This window comes from Dasypus novemcinctus, chromosome 10 (assembly GCF_030445035.2).
Source record: "Dasypus novemcinctus isolate mDasNov1 chromosome 10, mDasNov1.1.hap2, whole genome shotgun sequence".
NCBI classification, from domain to species: domain Eukaryota; kingdom Metazoa; phylum Chordata; class Mammalia; order Cingulata; family Dasypodidae; genus Dasypus; species Dasypus novemcinctus.
Window position 1 is genome coordinate 76,473,220 of NC_080682.1, and position 17,157 is coordinate 76,490,376.

General features: G+C 40.5%; 1 long non-coding RNA gene across 1 annotated transcript in view; it reads right to left on the reverse strand.

Annotated features, from left to right (window-relative positions):
- Positions 1-5,862: 5,862 nt before the first annotated feature.
- Positions 5,863-17,157, reverse strand: part of LOC131280057 (uncharacterized) — a 35,043-nt gene continuing 23,748 nt past the window's right edge. The window contains exons 2-3 of the long non-coding RNA XR_009187630.2: positions 15,832-15,941; positions 5,863-8,541 (exon numbers count right to left, since the gene is read on the reverse strand). This is a non-coding gene — a long non-coding RNA (uncharacterized lncRNA). The remainder of the gene's footprint in view (positions 8,542-15,831; positions 15,942-17,157) is intronic.

Below are 17,157 nucleotides of genomic sequence, written 5' to 3' on the forward strand. Positions count from 1 at the left end.
CACATGGGTCAAGGAGGCCCAGGGTTTGAACCACGGACCTCCCATGTAGTAGGCGGATGCCCTATCCTCTGAGTCAAGTCCACTTCCCACATGGATGAATCTTGATGACCTTATGTTGAGTGAAGTAAGCCAATCACTGAAGGACAATAATACATGACCTCACTGATATGACTGATATGACTTAAGCAAATTGAGCAGACTCAGAGGTAGAGTCTAGAAGATATGCTATCAGGAGACAGAATTGGAGGAGAGGGTGGTAAGCTGTTGTTCAATAATGGTAAAATCTATGATAAGGTAGAAGTGGATGGTTGGGCAGTGGATGAGGGTGATAGTGGTACAGTGATGTGATTGGGTTCTATGGTGCAGGAATGTGAGTGGGAGTAGGATGGGAAGTTGTGGTTGGACTATTCATGAACCTATGGAAAGGGTTGGAGGAAGGAGCAGGTGAATTCTGGGGATTTGCTCGTCTGTGGTTAAAACTACAAAGGTGGGGAGGTGGCTCAAGTGATTGGGCTCCCATCTACCATATGGAGTGCCCTAGGTTCGATTTCTGGGGCCTCCTGGTGAAAAGCAAGCTGGCCCGTATGGCACGGAGAGCTGGCTAGTCTGCACGGTGCAGAGTAGGCTGACCTGTGCAGCATGGAGAACCAGCACAACTAGATGGCAGAACAAAAGGAGACACAGAGGAGACACAACAAACCAGAGAGCTGAGGTGGCTCGGGCAACTGAGTGACTCTTTCCCACATCGGAATGTCCCAGGATTGGTCCCTGGTGCCTCCTGAAGAGAAGACAAGCAGACACAGAAAAATATGCAGCAGACAGTGAGTGCAAGCAGCAGAGGGAGGGGATGAAAAATAAAGCTTTTTTAAAAACCTACAATGGTGGGAATGTTCTTTTGGCAAATATGGCAGGGGAGGGTTACTGGTGTGGGGCATCAGGGGTGGGATGATATGTGGGATAGAGCACCCCTGGGGCATGCCTCTATGAAATATGAGTGTTTATCTTGTCATAGTGTGTTATCTCAGTGGGTGGAGACCCACATAATAAACAAGAAATTATTAACCTCCCATCCTGGGAGTCCTGTTATGTTTTCAATTAGAGGGACAAGAATCTCATGAGAACATAGTCAGTGCCTAATTTAAAAAAACAGATAAATATGTAAAGCCTTCAATATTATTGCATGTAACTATGAATCTTATTCTTTCTTTATTTATTTTTAAAGATTTATTTATTTTATTTAATTCCCCCCCCTCCCCCAGTTGTCTGTTCTCTGTGTCAATTTGCTGCGTCTTGTTTCTTTGTCCACTTCTGTTGTCGTCAGCAGCACGGGAAGTGTGGGCAGTGCCACTTTCTTTCGCGCTGGGCGGCTCTCCTTACAGGCGCACTCCTTGCACGTGGGGCTCCCCTACGCGGGGGACACTACTGCATGGCAGGGCACTCCTTGCGCGCATCAGCACTGCGCATGGGCCAGCTCCACACGGGTCAAGGAGGCCTGGGGTTTGAACTGCGGACCCCCCATGTGGTAGACGGATGCCCTAACCCCTGGGCCAAGTCCATTTCCCGAATCTTATTCTTTACAAATTGAAAATTAGTGGTTACCATAGGTTCTGAGGGGAGGAGGAAGAAAGAATAGAATAGATGGAACACAGGGCATTTTTAAAGTATTGGAATTGTTCTGTATGATCTTGCAATAATGAATACAGGTCATTTTAAATTTTGTCAAAACCTATAAAAGTGTATAGTGCAAAATGTAAACCATAATGTAAACCATTGATCATGGTTAGTAGCAATATTTCAATATTTGTACATCAATTATAACAAATGTACCATCCATAAATAAAATATTATTAATAGGGGAGAGTGGGAGGGAGGAAGGGATTGGGTATATGGGAATCTCCTATATTTTCTATGTGACTTTTCTGAATCTAAAGCCTCTTTGAAGGTAAAGTGAAAAAAATACAACACTGGGGGAACATATGATGGAAGAAATTGTGACTGAACATAAAAGACAATAGATCTTACACTGATGAAATGCACAACAAATAAAATTTCTATAACTTTTTATTTTTATATTTTATTATTTATTACTATTATTATTTTCTTATTAATTTTATTTAGTGGGGTTTTTTTTGGCTTGTTTTGGGGGAGGTTTTTGATCACAGAGGGGTCACAACTGTGGCAGAGGAGGATCACCAGTGTGGGGTATTTGTGATGGGGGGTGTGTATGCAGAAGGGTGTACCTGGGCATGCCTCTAAGGCAGATGAATATGTTCCAGTGTTCATGGGGTGTTTTTTCAGTGGGTGAAGACCCACACAATAACCAAAAGAATATTGAATTCCCTTCTTGGGGAGTCCTGCTACTTCTCTAGTAGAGTGGTAAAAATCCCCCAAGTACATGGGCAGTGCCTAGCAAAGGAGGACAGACCATTATGCCAGGCTCTTCATATTGATGATTGTACTCATGAACTTTGTTCTTATAAGTTTGAAACTTAGCCTAGTACCATATATTGCCTAAGAGTTACCTCCTGAAAGCCTCCTTGTTGCTCAAATGTGGCCTTTCTCTAAGCCAAACTCAGCATATAAATGCACTACCTTCCTCCAGAAGTGGGACATGACTCTTGGGGATGAGCCTCCCTGGCACCAAGGGATTATTACCAAGCACTCACTAGTGATGCATCTGGAAAAAGGACCTTGAACAAAGGGGGGGGGGGGGAGGAAGAGTATTAAATACAAATAAATTTTTATGACTAAGAGATTTCAAAGTGAGTTGGGAGGTCATTCAAGAGGTTATACTTATACATGTTTCAGCAAGATCTCATTGACTGCCACAATAAACAGTGCCTCAAATAGCAGGGCCCCTAAGGGCTCTAGAGACATCTAGACACTACAAGCAGGGCAGACATTCTCAGGATTTGACACCCTGTCAGTGGGCCTTACTTTGGAATATATGCTTCCCAGTGTATCAGAGTTAGATTCATTTATAATTTCCCTACACATGGCTCTTCTGCCCCTTTTATTTGAACCTATAATTAGCACTATTCTTGTTATATATCCCAGAGACTTAAACCTTCAGTCTCTTCATAGGCTGGTTGAGCCCTGAATCTCAGCAGAATTGCAACACCTATTCTCTAGTTGATTGGAACACCCAGGAAACTAAGAAAAGGATGATAGACAATGCCTATCCCGAAAAAACAGAATATCTACAACTGCAAGCATGACAGTTCTGTCCATCTGTCCCATGGCATCAAAGCCCTCTCTCAATCAGAAACTGAGTGGGCATCATCATCCCCAAATCCTCAAGTTCTGAGGGAAGAATAAATGTAACATGGGGGCATTTTGGGGACATTGGAATTGTCCTGCATGACATTGCAATGACAGATACAGGCCATTATACACTTTATAAAAATCTATAAAGTTATGTGGGGCAAAGTGTAAATTATAATGTAAATTATAGTCTATGGTTAGTAGCAATGCTTCCATATGTGTTCATCAAATGTAACAAATGTACCACACTAATGAAAGATGTTGTTAATGTGGGAAATTGTGGGAAGGGGAAGGGGTGGGTTATATGGGAATCCCCTATATATATATTTTAAAGATTTATTTATTTCTTCCCCCTCCCTCCATTGTCTACTCTCAGTGTCCATTTGCTGTGTGTTCTTCTGTGTCTGCTTGTATAATCTCATTAGGCAGCTCCAGGAACTGATCCTGGGACCTTCTGGAGTGGAAGAGAGGTGATCATTCTCTTGCGCCACCTCAGCTTCCTGGCCTGCTGCATCTCTTGTTGTCTCTCCTCTGTGTCTTTTTTTGTTGTGTCATCTTGCTGCACCAGCTCTCCACATGGGCCAGCACTCCTGTGCAGGGCAGTAATCTGTGTGGGTCAGCACTCCACGTGGGCCAGCTCACCACATGCCAGCTTGCCTTCACCAGGGCATCGAACCCTGGGTCTCCCATATGGTAGAAAGGAGCCCAATTGTTTGAGCCACATCCACTTCCCTCCCCTATATTTTTGGTGTAACATTTACATAATCTAAAGTTTCCTTAAAATAAAAATAGTCATTTAGTGTGAAGTTTTATGTTTATCTTGCTAGGAGTTATGCTGCGTTTACTATTTGCTGTACCTCTATGTATCAGAGTCTAAAATTTCCTCTCATGTCCTTGTTTTTGTGTCTTCTATTATCTTTGGGTTTCCTTAGATATTCCTCTTAAATAAGGTATGAGCCTTATAAGTCTTTCTGGCTGCAAGCCCATTATTATTATTATTATTATTTTTTTAAAGATTTATCTATTTCTCTCCCCTTCCCCCTCCCCCCCCCCCAGTTGTCTGTTCTCTGTGTCATTTGCTGCATGTTCTTGTTTTTGTCCTCTTCTGTTGCTGTCAGCGGCACAGGAATCTTTGTTACTTTTTGTTGCATCATCTTACAGTGTCAGCTCTCCGTGTGTGCGGCACCATTCCTGGGCAGGCTGAACTTTCTTTCGCACTGGGTGGCTCTCCTTACGGGGCGCACTCCTTGCGCATAGGGCTCCCCTATGTGGGGACACCCCTGCGTGGCAGGGCACTCCTTGCGCACATCAGCACTGCGCATGGGCCAGCTGCACACGGGTCAGGGAGGCCCGGGATTTGAATTGCAGACCTCCCATGTGGTAGACGGATGCCTTCACCACTGGGCCAAGTCCGCTTCCCTGTAAGCCCATTATTATACAGAAGTCCTACTAATGTGGTGGTAAGATGGGGGGGGAGGAGCATTCTCTAATCATGTGATCAGGTCTCAGTCTTTTATCGAGCTTGTCCTCCTGGGCTTTGACCTTCACAAGTGTGTCTCAGTTTCCCCTACCCACCCTCTTAGGTGAGACAGGAAGTCTAGAGGGACCAGAGTTGAGTATTTCCCTTTCCCCACATTGGTTAGGCTCTGTAAAATAGTTTCCCTGGGGGGCTGGTCTTTGTTAAAGAGACCAGCATGCTCTGGATATATATTCATGTTTTTATATTTTAAAATTTTATTTATTTCTCTGCCCCCCACCCCATTGTTTGCACTCACTGATGCATTCACTGTCTGCTCCTTGTGTCTGTTCATTGTCTTCTCTTTATGAGGCACTGGGAACCGAACTCAGGACCTCTCATGTTAGAGGGAGGCACCTAATGACTTGGGCCCTGCTTGTTCTGTCTCTCATTGTGTTTCCTTGTTGTGTCTCCTCGTTGTGCCATCTCATTGCACCCACTGCATTGGCTCACTGTCTTGATCGTCTTCTTAGGAGACAGTGGGAACCAAACCTGGGACCTCCCATGTGGTAGGCAAGCGTCAAACTGCCTGAGCCACATCTGCTTCCCAGGATATATTTTTAAATGATTACTTTCCCCTACCCCTGCAGGAAACATAAGGGAGTCCTTCTCGCCTCCAATCTTCATGGTGAGAACCTATCAGAGCTTCTGAAGTTAAATCTGAAAATGTGCTCTCCCCCCCCCTCCCCCAGACCTCACCCCTCTCCCACCCCAATGCAACAAATCTGGGCCTCCAGGAATTTTTTACCCCCCAAACTAGTTCACACTGTCTCTAGCAATTAGACAATTACCCTTTAAGTATCTCTACCTGATGGGCTGCACTTGTGGTTTCTTGTCCAAGTAAGCTATGATTCTCAATAGCTGCCTATCCCTACAGTTTTGTGGGTGATGGTTTGCCCTGTCACTTCAGTCCTCTAGTGGATCTAGGAAGAGTTGTTGATTTTCAGTTTTGCAGCTTTGTGTGTATGTTTGTGTGTGTGTAAGAATGGAAGTGATGACTTTCAAGCTTTTTACAGCTGGGCCAGAAACCACTGCCTTGGTTTGGAATATAATTTATTTAAAAGTAAATTTCTAAAAGTTCATTTTTTATTTTTAATAGATATTTTTATTTAAAAAGTTGTGAGCTTACAAAACAACATGCATAATGTGCAGAATTCCCATACACCACCCCTCCACCAACACCTAAAAGTTAAATTTTAATCATGACATTACGTAACAACTGGCTCACAAAATTATTGAGAATTGAACATCCTGCTCTCTTGAGTTAGTATGAGCCAGCTTCAACATAATCATTGAAAGCCGAAAGTTCAGTTTGCTCTCTTTACTTAAGTGATAGTGAAAGTTAAGTGGTTACTACCAGCAAATATTATTGACCTAAAAACTAGAAATTTTCAGAAGGCAGTTTTACCACTTGATTCCATTTAATTCAGAATTAGCTTCCCTTGGTTTCTCAGTATTATAAAGATAAAAGAATGTGGAAACTGAGTCTCAAGTTTGGAGGGTTGTGAGTAGAGATTGAACAACTCTAGAAAAAGATCACTTTTGCTCAAATCTAAAAACCAAATGGCTCTAAAATGCAATCCATCAAGAGATTTGAACAGTTCATAGAAAATAATTTGAAATCGCTCTTCATAATAGTAGACACGTAAATTAAAATCACTGAGATATGATCTTCCACTATCTGATTAGTAAAAACTAAAGAGGAAAACTATTGGTAAGCCTGCAAAGAAACAGATACTCTAATACTCCACTGACAAGATCGTAAACTTCTGGAACCCCTATGGAGTACAATTTGCCAATATTTCTCAAAATTATAAAAGCATCAACCCTTTGACACAATAATTTGGGGGAATTTATTCTGAAGGCAAGCTCACTTGTGGCTGAAATGATATATCTATAAAGATATTTAATGGAAAGTTTTTTGTAGTAGCAAAAGATGGGTAAAATGTACATTTTTAAATAAATTATAGTTCAAACAAAACTGCTTTGAGAATGAGGAAGATGAGGAAGCCCTTTATGTAGTGATATGACTCTGACATGATTAATAGAAAAACAAGATTCAATGCTGCATCTGCATTATCTTTTCTCTTTAAGTTTAAAGAAGAAAAGTAAAAGGAATAATATATCCACATTCCTATGCATTATCTATATAAAGAATGTATGGTGATTTAGAGCTAGGTACCCCAGAAAAATATGTTCTTAAACTTAATCCATTCTTGTGGCTATGAACCCATTGTAAGGACATTTCGATGAGATTATTTCGGTCAAGATATGGCCCAATCAGGTTGAGTCTTAATCCTATTACTAGAGTCCTTTATAAGCAGAATGAAATTCAGACAGATAGAAATAAAAAGCACCAGGATATGAGAAGCTGAAATTCAACAGAACCTGGAAGAGAACAGAAGGGCCAGGAAAAGCCATCATGTGCATTGCCATGGGATAGAGGAGCCAAGGACCAAGGATTGCCAACAGCTAGCCCCAAAATGCCAGTCTTCAGGAAGAAAGCATTGCCTTGATAAGGCCTTGGTTTTCACTTCTCCCAGCCTCAAAACCATGAGCTAATAAATTCCCATTGCTTAAACCAACCCATTGCATGGTATTTGCTTTAGCAATGATGAAACTAAAATAATATCTCTGGAAAATACACAAGAAACTAGTAATAGTGGTTACCTAATTGGGAGGGTATAAGAATTAGACAGGAAATGTTTCTTTGTATATATACATATTTTTTTTAATTAAACCATGTGAATGTATTACATATATAATAAAACAGATACATAACTTCAGACAAGGCCACTCTGTGATTATGATGGATTAAGACAAAAACAAGACCATTCCATGATCATGTCTGAACAGACAAAGCAAAGCATGGGCTTTGTTCGAGCCACAGAATACAAATGTCCCTGTATTCTGGCTAATACGAGTAACTGATGCTTCTTTATCAGTTAGTTTTTTAATTGTTCTCATCTTCCTCCTTATAGATGAAATTTGTTGAGACATCCAGTCATAGCATTTCCCCACACATATACTTTCTGACAGAAATATGGAATGAATTGCCTCTTCCTTATACCCTTCCTCAAATCACCCAACCAAAACTCAAATCCTAAAAGACTTTTCTAACACCCTCTTGTTGAGATACTCCACCATTCCCCATGGTGTGTTCTCCCTTGTACCTCCTTTAAAAAAAAAAAAAAAGCTCTGCCATAGGCAAAACTGGATTCAACTCTGTCCTTGTCATATGAGCCCAAGAGCAAAGGAGCAAGCCTATAGGTGATAAAGTCAAGTTTACTGACTCCTTACTGTAAGGGAGACTGGGGGAGCTAGGGGGAATTTCACTAAATAAACGTAAATATAGAATTAGTACAGGATTTGGGGGAAAGGTTAGACTATAGGTGAGACTTGGTGACCTTTGGAGCCATTGGCAGTGGGTTCGTGGTCCTGCATGAGCCACCAGTACTTCATGGAGATGCTTCAGAGCATTGTTAAAAAGGTTTGATCCCCATGAAGCCCTACTCTACCCAGTCTACCAGGAGATCTGGTTAGGAATGGGCTTGATGAGCCTCATCATTTCTAAACTCTGGAACGTTGATAAAAGAAGGACAGCTTTGAAAGCTTCGAGCCCTGTGCCAGCTCAATGTCACCACTAACCAGCTCTGCAAGGAATGCGCATCAGAGGAGAGCCAGCCGTGTCAGTCCGGCACGCACGTTGCCTGTGTACACTCAGGTAAACTCTGTCGGCTGTGTGGTCTGAATGAATGTATCTGTGAGGTGAAGAAAAAAGAAACAGAATATAGGTGAAATTGAGGGAAGCAGTGTTTTGATGGATTCAAAGTGAAACAAGGCTGTATGTTAAGAGGTTAATAACAGGTTTGGACAGAGAATGTTTCCTGTTTCGTTGAATAGTAGAGAATTGACGTAGATGTGGCATATTCTATCCAGTAACCCTTTATCTGAAACTCTGTACCTAGGTTGGAAATCAAGGTAGCTTCTTTGTATCAATGTGACTTAAAACCTCTAGGCAAAAGCAGAATGTTTCCTTTTACTGATATAATTTCAAACAATGTGATAGCATATGATTTTAAGAAACAAAATTTCTTAATGAGTAAGAAAACAGTAGTCACTCAAAGAGGATCCTTGTGACTCTTTATAGCTGTAGTGTATCCTTGAGAGAAACATTAGCTCTTGCCAAATTTGCAGTTAGTTTATCTGGGTCTGTACTCCCAGCTTGATGAATGGCAGAACTGGTTTTTATTTTTTCAGTCTGACCTAATGTTTACTTTCTGAAACCCTATGTTGTGATGGCAGCCTTAGGACACTACAATGCACTCCAAAAGACCACAAAGGTCACAAGGAAGTGAGACTGAAATAACGTGTAATGATAATAAAATAAGATAAATAAAAGGAAGAGGCATTTTTTAAAAGTCCCGCCTTTGCCAACTACCTATGTATTTTCACACAAGTAAGACCTCTTACACCTCAGTTACTTTGACTGTAAATTGGGGATAATACCTACTTTATAAGATTAATGTAAGAATGAAATGAAACAATGTTTGCAAAGAGTCTAACATAGTACCTGGATTTGTGCATTGAGGTCATTTGAAAATCATGCCCTTAGAGCTAATCCATTCCTGTAGGCATAAACCTACTGTAGGTGGGTCCTTTTGATTAGGTTACTTCAGTAAGTTGTGATCTAGGGTGGGTCTTAATCCTTATTGGAGTCCTTTATAGAACAGAAAGGATACAAAGACAAAAAGAAAAACCCAAAGAAGCATAGAGAGAAAGCCACAGAAACAGAGAGAAATCCAGAGGAAGTCAGAAGCTGAAAGCAATGAAACCCAGAAGAGAAGGGAGAGACCAGCAGACACCACCAAGTGCCTTGCCATCGGAGAGAGGAGTCTAGGATCACCAAAAGCCAGTCTTTGAGGAAGAGCATTGCTTTGATGATGCCTTGATTTGGACATTTTCAGAACCTCAGATCTGTACACTTATAAATGAATAAATCCCCATTGTAAAAGTCAACCCATTTCTGGTACAATGCATTTTGGCAGCTTGCTAACTAAAACATGCACACTCTATAAATGGTGTATCACCTTAGAGACAGACTTCCTAGAGCAGATGAATTGTTTCTCCTAATCTAGAATGTTATCACTTCCGTCTTATGATAGACTGTTGGATTTGATCTTGTGTTATGAGATTCCATTTATTGAGCACCTACACTATCCAGCTTTGTGCTCCCTATTGGGAAAACAACAATGAATAAATGGTAGTTACCACTCTCAGAATGGTAAAAGAGATGCATTATTCACTTTCTGTGGACCAACGAGAAAGAAAACTTTATTACACAAGAAATATTTCAGCCTTTTGTTAGATCCAGCAAAGCAGCCTGAAAGGTGAAGGGTTAATATACAGGGAAATGATGGAATCAGGATTCTGACCAATAACATCTTTGCACTCTCCCAAGGTCTTATGATTATTAGAATTTCCAAGATGTGCTGTTGTAATAATGTGTGGAAGAAAGGAAGGATGGAAGGAGGGATGAAGGGAGGGAGGAAGGAGAGGAGAGGAGAGGAGAGGAGAGAAAAGGAAAGGAAAGGAGAGGAGAGGAGGAAGGATGGAAGTAGAGAGGGAGGATTTTTGTATAAAGACATATGATTGACCCTACCTTTGGCATTTCTGAACACTTTCGTGTTTGAGCATTGCAATAACTTTTGATGCCAACTGCAATGCAATTCTCACTCTAACTACCTGAACTTAGGTCAGATTCCACAGGTTAAGAATACAATCTTCCACAGGATTGCCCTCACACCAGCTGCAAGTTTACAATTTCCCTAGGTCACCTCACTTTTGATAAATGACTTCAAATTCAAGAGTTCCCACATTCCCCCTCACTTTCTGTAATTAGAACTCAGGAAAGTGCTACACTTATTATTAGTTTTATTATAGTGATAGTGAAAAACTTTTCATACAATTCAGAATATCATAACCTTATTGAACGATTCATGAATCAGGCAGTATCCCATTCAGAAAGTAGAAAGGAGCTCTGCTGAGGGAGTGGAAAGTGGAAGCTAGGAGAAGGCAAATGCAGAAACAAGTGAAGAAATGTTTTGTTTGGCTGACATTAAGTTTCCAATTTATTTATGTTGGGGGTCTGACCAAGGGGGGAGCAGATATACATTAATTAGTATAGTATGCTTTTCCATTGTGATAAGTTATCGCTAATGGATTGAAACTGGTTTATCCCTAGGTGTTGCTTATCCGCAGTTCTGTAGGGTGTGTTCCATTTTCTCAGAAAGCCAATATAGGTCCATTGTTTTTGTCTTTTAGAAGAGCCCTTCTTGCACAGAGAGTCCCTTCCAGCAATGCTCAATGCAGGTAGCCATTTTCTGTTACTTAACAGAACAAACAAGGATGCAAACAAGAAGAGCTGCATAAGGAAATGTCTGGAAGGGTCTCATATGTGTAATCCATTCTAGCATATTGATACGTATTACCATTTAGGGAAGTTCACCTGAGCCTTGCAGCCCAGAGCTTTCATTGGCATTTCATTAAGCAGACATGATTCTTTGAATGATGCACAGGGGGCTGAACTCAGTCTCTGGCTCCCCTTCTTCTTTCAGGAGTTCTGGTAGATAGGAAGTAGCTCAAAGCCTTAACCCTCTAATCACATGCTGGTCTTTCTACTGTAGGCAGCCCCACCCTGAGACAACTCCATAGCATAAGCTATCGTGTGTGGCCCTGTGGGAGGGGGACCCACCATGGATAGCACAGACACTTCCATCATCTGGGAAATTCCAAGGATTTAGAGGCTACCCCCCAAGAGCTTGGACAGAGGACGGAACTCTTTATTGGAGGCCGAATTTCTTACTATGAAGGCATCTTCTAAGACTTTCATCTTGGAGAGACAGAGACAATTCACTTGAGAGGCTTTCTTTTTCTGTCATATACTGTACATAATTAAATCTGGGTGGCTAGCAATGGAATCCTCATTTCCTATCAGAGATAGGTAGCTGCAATCAAATGTAACCAGTAAGGGGTGTAAAATGCACTATGATAATTTTAGAGATAAGAGTTTCAGTTTCTGAATATACAATCTTGGAGAAAAATTATCAAGGAAAAAAGTCTTCTTTCAGCTTGAAAGTGTATCCTTTGACTTAGGAAAAATCTGCCTGAAGGAAAGAATCCTAACATGTAAAAAGTTTTATGAAAAAGTATTTACCAAAGCATTATTTATAATGGTAACAACCTAAATGTTCAACTATAGAAGATCTATTTTTTATGGTATTTCAACTGGATGGCTTATGCTGCCATTTAAAAAAATGTTTCTGAATAAATTATAAGTCCTAGAACACTTATATAACATTGTTATAAAAATGCAAGACATAAAATTGAACGTACTTTATGATCCCAACAAAAACACAGAAAAAACTAGGGTTAGGAAGCAGATTTGCTCAACTGATAGAGCGTCTGCCTACCATATGGGAGGCCCAGGGTTCAAACCCAGGGCCTCCTGACCTGTGTGGTGAGCTGGCCCATGCGCAGTGCTGATGCACACAAGGAGTGCCGTGCCACACAGGGGTGTCCCCCACATAGGAGAGCCCCACGTGCAAGGAGTGCGCCCCATAAGGAGAGTTGCCCAGTGCAAAAAAAGCACAGCTGCACAGGAGTGGTACCACACACGCAGAGAGCTGATGCAGCAAGATGACGCAACAAAAAGAGACACAGATTCCTGATGGTTCTGACAAGAATGCAAGCAGACACAGAAGAACGCACAGCGAATGGACATGACAGCAGACAGTGGGGGAGGGGGGAGAAAGAAATAAAATAAATCTTTAAAAAAAAACTAGGGTTAGACTGGGAGCAGATGTAGCTCAAGTGGTTGAGCACCTGGTTCCCATGTACAAGGTCATGAGCTCAAACCCAGTACCTCCTAAAACCAAAACAAACAAATGGAAAAAAAAACCTCTCATTGGGGAATAGATATAGCTCAGTGTTTGAGTGCCTGCTTCCTATGTACAAGGTTCTGAGTTCAATTCCCAAAAGCTCCTGAAAAACAAACAAAAAAAGAAAACTAGACTTAGAAGAAAAGATGAAAAGGAAATAGACCAAACTGTTAATTCAGTTGCATTTGGTTATGGGAATATGAGAGGGCTGGGGTTATTTCCCCCCCTATTCTTTTCACATTTCTGTATCCCACCCCCCTTTTTTTGCAATGACCACACTGTGTATTTTGCTCTTAATGTTTCTTCATTTGTTCTTATTATCCTTATGTTACTCTTAAGAATCTGGGACATATCTCCCTGAAGAGCAGCTCTGCTGTGAAGGAATGAATATAATACTAAAGATGGAGTTCACCATCCTAAACAATGAAGTAGGATACATCCAAAGCTAACTAATGTCAGCAATTGTTTTTTATGTGAAATTTTAATTTGCTTGGAATTTGTAGAAGTTTTACTGGAATTCCAACACCCAGAAAAGAGTTGGAAGGGAAGTCCCTTAGACAAGAGCCATTTAGCAAGCTTAGAAAACAACCCATCCAGATTGGACTATGAAGACAGTTCCAGGAGAAACATCTCCAGGAAAACATGGAGCACATGGATTGCCTGATATGTTGATTCTATAAAAGTCTTTAATAAGAAGCTGTTGGAGTATGTGGGAAAAATTATCAGTAATATATAGAAACTTGGCAAATTTAAAAATGAAGCAATTATTAAATCCAGAAAAACAAAAATGCATATATGAAAGGAAACATAATTTATGTGCAATATGTGGCTCAGTAGTAAATGACACTTAGTCATACTGAATTAACTAAACATTTTTATAGAACTGCATTGGGAAAATGGGAAGAGTGGAAGAAGTTGGTTGAAGAAGTTGGTCTATCTGCCATAACTGAAAAATAATAGATAATCATTGAGCATGATAAATCAAGAAATAATAGCATATCATTTAGGGAAATGGAAGCAAGGAACAGAAAGACAACTGAAAAAGTTGAAAATGGCTGCTTCTGGGGAGTAGGCTTTGGGGGCAAAGATAGCTAGGACTCAGGACATTACAAACCTTTTAGAACTGTATTATTTGACCTTTTAAACCTCATACAAGTTTTACCTTGATTTAAAAAGAGTAATAATACTAACCAAGGCAATTGGAATTCACACTAGGTATGACTGAAAATGTATACTTTGGAAGCAGATTTGGCTCAATGGATAGAGGGTCCGCCTACCACATGGGAGATCCAGGGTTCAAACCCACGGCCTCCTGACCCATGTGGTGAGCTGGCCCATGTGCAGCGCTGATGTGTGCAAGGAGTGCCATGCCACACAAGGGTGTCCCCTGCATAAGGATGCCCCACATGCAAAGAGTGCACCCCCTAAGGAGAGCTGTCCAGTGCAAAAAAAGTGCAGCCTGCCCAGGAGTAGTGCCACATATATGGAGAGCTGATGCAGCAAGATGATGCAGCACACACACACACACACACAAAAGATGATGCAACAAAAAGAGACACAGATTCCCAGTGCCGCTGACAAGAATACAAGCGGACACAGAAGAAAACACAGCAAATGGATACAGAGAGCAGACCACTGGTGGGGGGTGGGGGGAGAGGAGAGAGAAATAAATCTTTTAAAAAAAAGCATACTCATCTATTATACTGTCCTGTGGAATCTAACAATCCTTGACTGAGCTTGGCAATGCAACTGCACATCTTAAGCTATCAGGAAATAGCCTCACCCAAGAATCTGTAATGTTCTTTTCTATTTAAGATTAAGTTAGGAATACTGCTAACCATATCTGATCAAATTTAGAATATAAAAGGAGGTAATTCTGGTCAACACTAGTCATCCTTAGGGGTGAATTGGAGCCAAGACACTAATCCCTAGAAACTGGCTTGCATTAAACTAAAATCAATGACAAATTAATTGAATTATGCATTCAGTATTCATTCAACAAATGTTAATTGAGTACTGACCATGTGTCAAGCACTGCACTGAACCCTGAAACCATCTTTTAATACAAGAGCTATGCTGGGAAGAAAAATGGATTGAGTCAGGAAGAGCAGGTCTACTGTGTCTCTTATTGTTTCTCTCCTGTGTCCCTTTTTGTTGTGTCATCTTGCTGCATCAGCTCTCCACTTGGGCCAGCTTGCCACATGGGCCAGCACTCCATTTGGGCCAGCTTGCCATGCAGGCGAGCATGCCTTCACCAGGAAGCCCCAGTAATTGAAACCTGGACCTCCCATATGGTAGTCAGGAGCCCAATTGCTTGAGCCACATCCACTTCCCTATTATTCAACCTTGTACTAGAAGTGCTAGCCAGAGCAATTAGACAAGAAAAAGAATTAAAGGCACCTAATTGGAAAAGAAGAAGTAAAGTGTACCCTATTTGCAGATGAAAAGATCCTATATTTTAAAAATCCTGAAAAATATAAAACAAAGTTCCTAGAGCTAACACACAAATCCATCCGAGTAACAGAGTACAAGATCAACATGCAAAAATCAATAGTGTTTCCATGTACTAATAACAAACAATCTGAAGATGAAATCAAGAAAAAGATTCCATTTACAATAGCAACAAAAAGAATCAAATATCTTGGAATAAATTTAACCAAAGATGTGAAGGACTTATATGCAAAAAAACTACAAAACATTGCTAAAAGAAATCAAAGAAGACTTAAATAAATTGAAGAACATTCTGTGTTCATGGATTGAAAGACTAAATATCATTAAAATATCAACTTGACCCAAAGTGATTTACAGATTCAAGGCAATCCCAATCAAAATTCCACAGCCCTCTTTGTATTTTTTTTATAGATTTATTTTATTTATTTATCCCACCCCCTCATTGTTTGTGGTTGCTCTCTGCTCTCTGTCTCCATTTGCTGTGTGCTCTCTGTGTCTACTTGACTTCTCTTTAGGAGGCATCAAGAACCGGACCCAGGATCTCCCATGTGAAAGAGAGGCACTCAAATCACCCAAGCCACCTCAGCTCCCTAATTTATTGTGTCTCTCATTGTCTTTTCTCTTTGTGTCTCTCTTTTTGCATCAGCACACTATGCCTACCTGCCATACCAGCTTGCTCTCCAGGAGACACTGGGAACCAAACCAGGAACACCCATGTGGTAGGCAGAAGTCCAATCACTTGAGCCACATCTGCTTCCCCCAACAGCCCTCTGTGCAGAAATGGAAAAGCAAATCATCAAATTCATATGTAAGGATAAGGGGCCCCAAGTAGTCAAAAGCATCTTGAAAAAGCAGAACAAAGTTGGAGGGTTAACATTTCCCAAATCTAAAAGCTTATTACAAAACTACAATGTCAAAACAGAATTGTTTTGGCACAAGGACAGACATATAGACCAATGCAGTCTAATTGAGAGTTTAGAGATACACCCTCAAATCTATGGTCAATTGATTTTAGACAAGGTTTCCAAGTCCATTCAATTGGGAAAGAATAGTTTAACAAATAGTGCTGGGAAAACTGGATATTCACATGCAAAAGAATGAAAGTGAACCATACCACACACCATATACAAAATATATTTCAAAATTGATCAATGACCTAAATATAAGAATTAAAACCATAAAATTCCTATAAGATAACATAGAGGGAAATCTTTAGGTCTTATCTTAGGCAATGAATTCTTAGAGATGACATCAAAAGCATGAGCAACAGAAGAAAAAATAGATAAGTTGGATTTCATTGATATTAAAAATCTTTGTGCATCAAAGGATGTTATCAAGAACATGAAAAGACAACCAACTAAATGGGGGGAAAAGTTGCAAATCATATATGTGATAAGGGTTTAATGTACAGAATATATAAAGAATTCTTACAACTCAACAACAAAAAGACAGACAAGGGAAGTAGACTGGCTCAAGCAGTTGGGTGCCTGCCTGCCACATGGGAGGTCCCAGGTTCAGTTCCCAATGCCTCCTAAAGAAAGTGAGCAAAACAGCGAACTGATGCAACAAGATGATGCAAATAAGGAAAAACAACAAGGAAAACACAAATGAGAGACACAATAAGTAGGGAGAGGGAGTGGAGGTAGCTCAAGCTGGGATCAGTTCCCGGTACCCCCTAAAAAATAAAAGATGAGCACTCAATGAACAGACACAGAGAGCAGACAGTGAGTGTAAACAATGACGGTGGGGTGGGGAGGGAGAGAAATAAGTAAAACAAATCTTGAAGGAATAAAAAGACAACCCAATTGAAAAATGAGGAAAGGAATTGAATAGACATTTCTCTAAAGAAGATATACAAATGATCAATAAGTACATGAAAAAATGCACACGCCATTATCCATTAGGATTATGCAAATGAAAACCATGATGAGATACTACTTCAGTCCTACTAGGATTAATAAAATTGGAAAATAAAAAGTGTTGACA